Source organism: Rhamphochromis sp. 'chilingali', assembly GCF_963969265.1.
Source record: "Rhamphochromis sp. 'chilingali' genome assembly, chromosome: 14".
In the NCBI taxonomy this organism is placed as follows: Eukaryota; Metazoa; Chordata; class Actinopteri; order Cichliformes; family Cichlidae; genus Rhamphochromis; species Rhamphochromis sp. 'chilingali'.
Genome location: NC_137941.1, coordinates 28,886,088 through 28,892,087, shown reverse-complemented (window position 1 = coordinate 28,892,087; position 6,000 = coordinate 28,886,088).

The following is a 6,000-nucleotide window of genomic DNA, read 5'->3' as shown; positions in this document are numbered from 1 at the left end:
ACTCCCTTAACAAGTCACCAAGCTCTCTCAGGTTGAGAGGGTCCCTGTTGCTGATCTTAGGAAATCTCTCCAGTTTGTCCAGCAGAGCTTTCTCAATTATTTCAGGAGACCCGTAGTTCTCTTCAAGTCGCATCCACGCCATCCTGAGCCCTGCAGCGGGGTCATTGACATGAACAGCTCTGATTCTCCTGACTTGCTCAGATGATTGAGGACCTAACCATCTAGTGAGAAGGTCGAGCTCTTCATTGCAGGTGAGTTTTAGCCCTTCAATGATGTTCATGAAGGTAGACTTCCAGCCCCAATAATTCTCTGGACAATCATCAAACTTTGTCATCCCGGATGTCACAAGTTCCCGGCGAGCCATGTATACAGCAAAGTCATTAATGCCGGTATGGTTCAGAGCAGAGGGCTGCGCTGCTTGCATTCTAAGAGGATGTGTGTGTGGTTGAGGTTCCTGCAGGGGGGTGACACTACATGGATAAATCCCAGGGTAATTCTGAGCAGATGGATGCTTCATACCATTTTCTTCAAAGGTAGTATGGCTCTTGACACGAGCTGGAGTGGAGCTCAGTCCATCAATGGCTGTACGAATGGGATTCAGTTCGTTGTCCTGGAGTGGTGGAGCATGAGAGAAATCGCGTGGCCGACTGGAGGTGATAATAATAATAATAATAATAATAATAATGGATACTTTTATTGATCCCCATGGGGAAATTACTTGTTTTTCTCTGCATTTGACCCATTCACTCAGTGAAGCAGTGGGCAGCCCACTAAGCAGGCGCCCGGGGAGCAGTGTGTAGGGACGGTACCTTGCTCAGGGGTACCTCAGGGTAGCCGTTAAGTGGATTCGAACCGCCGACCTTCCGATCATGGGGCGACCACTTTACCTACTGAGCTATCCCTGCCCCTTATGGGACTCAAGGCCGGGCAACGACAGCTGACTAGAGTGCATTCTTGAGTGACACTCAACATAATCATTTGTTCTTTTTTCTGTGGAGTCAGGGGGAATTCCTATGATGTCCGCTGCCCTGAGATCTTGTTTAGAGCCGAGTTCTGCTACGGCTGATTCCAAAACCTCCGCCTCAGCTAAAGCCGCTGCAACTTCTTTCTCTTGCTTCAGTGTGGCCAGAGCAGCCTCCATGCGTGCCTCTTCTACTCTCAACTGGGCTTTTTCCACCATGAGTTCAGTTTCTTTTTTGACAAAGGTGGAGCGAGCACGCACTGCTTCAGCTCTTGCGCGTGCTTTAGCAGCTGCTAGGCTTGCTGAAGACTTGCAGGAGCTGTTAGAAGAACTAGCAACAGATCTGGTCACATATGATTTCACAGATGTTCCTGGAGATCTAGTCTTCTGTTGATCTTCTGTATCTGGCTTATTGTCCATGATGACTATTCGGCATGCAAGGTAAAACTAAACGAGGCAGGAAGACTAATGAGCGTTAGCGGTCTCTGCTATCCAGACTTACTGTATTATCCAAGGTATGATGCTGTTTTTTCACTATTCTGTCCCCTGCGTGCGTGGTTCTGGTACACGAAGTGACAGATAGCTAAACATATGCCGTAAGCACTGAAAGCGTTGAATGATGAGTCAGGCGTGAAAGTAAAGTTGAGGGCTGTTTACTTGTTTGTCTTCATCAACGTACAACTTACAGTGATTTCCCAGAACTTGTGAAACTACAAAAAATACAAAAAGAAATATGCTCAATAAAGAATTATGCATTTGCTTCACATGGTGAACAGATCTAGGCATTTATATATACATCTCTCCAAATATGCATAAAATCAATAAAATATACAACACTCACTACTTATAAAGATGAAACACAATTCAAACTTACAAACAAAGCTTCTCCATGGCATAACACAGGTGGATGCTTAAGGATTAAACAGGGAGACTTCTGGTACGCCTCATTGTGCAAATCCCAATACTAAAATGGCTTCCTGCATTACCCCACTCATGTGACTCTAAACATCCAATAGGAAACTCTTCCTGTATCACCCCACTCATGTGACTCTAAACATCCAATAGGAATACAAGCCAAACCACATAAAAATTCACTTGACTGCAGTCTCCAAGCTAACCGCTAGGAGATGCTAAAATTCTCAATGTGCACATAACATTACACTCCCCGCCTGGTATTGAACACAATACCACTATCAATTTCTTAGCAGTTCAATCAGCTAAAGAAAATAACACATTGACTGTCCATGGTAGATAATCAGATAGACAAAAGTACCACTACTTCGGTTACTGGTCTAAAGAAGGTCTTAATGGTACCTCCTTTCGTGACCCTCAGTTCGAGTTTCCTGACCTTTCCATCGCTGTCTGGGTAAGCCTTGGTGACAAGAGCCATTGGCCACTGATTTCTTTTTACCTGAGGGTCTTTGAGCAACACCAAGTCCCCTTCCTTGACATTGGGCTGACTATTTTGCCACTTGCTTCGATTTTGAAGAGTAGAGAGATATTCTCGCCTCCATCTCTCCCAAAATGTATTCGCCAAGTGCTGAACACGTTTCCACTGCTGACGATACATATCTGTAGCTTCAAATGATCCTGGAGGAGCAAGAGGGGTGCAGACCTTCTGTGTCAAGATCATTGCTGGAGTCAGAAGAAACGGTGAATCTGGATCACTTGAGATGGGAGCAAGAGGCCTTGCATTTATTATCGCTCCTACTTCAGCCATAAGGGTCGAAAGCACTTCATGAGTGAGATGCGAGGGACTGATCTGAGAAAGCATAGAGTCAAGAATCCGTCTCGAAACCCCAATCATTCTTTCCCATACTCCTCCCATATGGGAAGAATGAGGTGGGTTGAACAGCCATGTGCATCCTTCCTCACTGAGGTACCTTGAGATATCGGTTTCATCCCGTAGGAGAATTTGAAGTTCTCTGCAAGCCCCCTTAAAGTTTGTGCCACAGTCAGAGCGGATCATCTTCACAGGACCACGCATAGCAAAGAACCGCCGTAGAGCATTAATGAAGCTCGATGTGTCCATTGACTCTATGAGCTCGATATGTACAGCACGAACACTTAAACACGTGAAGAGTACTGCCCACCTTTTAGAGTTTGCGGCACCACCTCGGGTGCGACGGGTGGAGACATTCCAGGGGCCGAATACATCCAGGCCCACATTTGTAAATGGAGGTTCAGTGCTAAGACGATCAGGTGGAAGATTTGCCATCTTTTGCTCTGCGGGTCTACCACGAAGTCTGTTGCATGTAACACACTTGTGCAGGTTTCTGGAGATACATTTCTTTGCCCCTACAATCCAGATGCCAGCCGTGCGGATAGCTCCCTCAGTAAAAACTCTGCCTTGATGGTGAACCCGCTCATGGTAGTAGTTTACAAGTAGAGTAGCTATGTGGCTGCGGCCAGGAATGATGAGAGGATGCTTTTCATGTGTCTCGATTGAAGCATGCTGGAGCCGCCCACCAACTCTTAAAAGTTTGCTATCATCAAGAATTGGGCTGAGCTTCCTCAGAGGACTGCTTTTGGGAATTACTTCGCCTTTCTCCAAACAAGACACTTCCACTTGGTATGTCTCCTTTTGTACACATCCAATAATGGTATGCCTTGCTTGCGACAGTGTATCCATTTTGTGTGGCTTCAAACAGTGATGCCAACCTTTGCAGTCTTGCCCATTGCTATCCTTCTCAGACCTGAAGGATTGGACGATGTGGATTAGGGAGGCCACAGCTCTGACAAGGGGTTGCCACATGGAGAATCTTTCAAATCGATGCGACCCCATACTCCTATGGGGGTTTGCAACAGTAGTAATGTGGCTTCTGACCTCTGTATCAGAGTCTGGATCAATGAGGTCATAGGATGTTTCTTTACCTGAGTCTATGTCCCCAGAACGTCTCAGAAAACGTGGACCTGTAAGCCAGTTGGTGCTTAAGAGACGAGCTGGATGCACTGACCTGGTGGCAACATCTGCAGGGTTTTCATCAGTGTGGACATATTGCCACTGTTCAGGGCATGAGAACTTCTTTATCCGTTCCACTCTGTTGCTGACATACACATAAAATCTCCTGCTTTCATTGTAAATATACCCCAGCACCACCTTGCTGTCAGTATAGAACTTCAGACTATCAAGACTAATGTCCAGCTCTTTCACAAGCAGCTCAGCAATTTCCACTGCCAGAACAGCAGCACCTAATTCCAACCTGGGAATAGTGTGGAATGGCACGGGGGCTAACTTGGCTTTCCCCATTATGAAACCTACATGACATTTACCTTCCACATCTTCCACTTTGAGATATGCCACAGCCGCAATGGCCTTGGTGGAAGCATCCGAGAAGATATGGATCTCTGTACGTTGTGCAGTGGACAGGGACGTAGCAATGTAGGCTCGGGAGATTGCAAACTGTTCCAAATCCTGCAGTGAATCCCTCCAGGTAATCCACTCTGTTGCCTTTTCAGACGGGAGGGGAGCATCCCAGTCACTGCTGTCACGAGTGAGCTGCTGCAACAAGAGCTTTCCTTGAATAGTTAACGGGAGCTACGAGACCAAGTGGATCAAACAAACTATTGATAGTTGCAAGAACTCCTCTTCGGGTGAATGGCTTCTCGCTCCTGGCAACACGGAATGTAAAAGTGTCATTCACAAGGTCCCAGCTTAATCCAAGACTTCGCTGCAAAGGAGGTGAATCTTTGTCCAGGTCGAGATTTTTCAAGTCTTTTGCATGATCTGTTGATGGGAAAGCCTGCATGACAGTTAGGCAATTGGATGCTATTTTATGAAGTCTCAAGTTGGAGATGGCAAGCATGCCTTGGGCTGCCTTGAGAAGACTGATAGCTGCTGTTGCAGATGGCAGTGACTTGAGTGCATCATCAACGTAGAAGTTCCTGTGTATGAACTCCTTTGCCCCCTCCCCAAACTCGCCCTCTCCATGTAAAGCTGCTCTCCGAAGCCCATAAGTAGCCACAGCTGGAGAGGGGCGGTTGCCAAACACATGGACTCTCATACGATATTCCACAACTTCCTTCGTGATGTCATTGTCTTTAAACCACAGAAATCTGAGGAAGTTCCTGTGGTCTTCCCTGACAACAAAGCTGTGAAACATCTGCTCAATATCTGCTGTGATGGCTACCTGTTCATGCCTAAACCGCATTAGGACTCCCAGCAGAGTGTTATTTAAGTCTGGCCCTGTCAACAGCACATCGTTCAAGGAGATGCCAAGATAAGGAGCGCTTGAATCAAACACAACTCGGATCTGGCCAGGCTTGCGTGGATGATAGACGCCAAAACTGGGAAGGTACCAGCATTCATCTCCATCGTTGAGTGCTGGAGCTGGTTCAGCATGATCTCGATCAAAGATATTCTGCATGAAAGCCAGAAAATGTCTCCTCATCTCAGGTTTCCTTTCTAGAGTTTTGCAGAGACTGGTGAAACGAGTCAGAGCTTGTCCTCTGTTGTTAGGCAGCCGTGGTCTTGGCATGCGAAAGGGAAGGGGAGCTACCCAACTGTTAGCATCATCTATGAACATCTCATTATTCATCAACTGAATGAACCGTTTGTCCTCAATAGATGGGGCAACTTCATTGTCATTCTCTGTTCTTTCGAAGATTTTGTTGCCAAGTAAATGATCATCAGAGTTCTGAAACAGGCTGTCCAGAGGATGAAAGTGTGACAGGGTTTGAGAGTTGAGAGGTCTTATGCCTGTCCTTGTTGTAAGCTTCTCTTTCACAACTAGGTGGTTGGGACATGGACTGAAATGAGAGTGACGCCCATTCTCCAGAACGTTAGTGCGGTAGACATTAACTGCTTTCGGCTTGTGAGCTACACCCAAACAGACGTCTCCAACTACGACCCAGCCAAGGTCCAGTCTTTGGGCATAGGGTGCATTATTGGGCCCGTTGCGTTGGTCTCTCACTTTATGGACTTGTAACACATCCCGACCCAGCAGAAGGAGAATTTGCGCATTTGGATCAAGTTCAGGGATGAGATGAGTGATAGACTTTAGGTGTGGGTGGTGTTTGACTACATCAGGAGTAGGTAT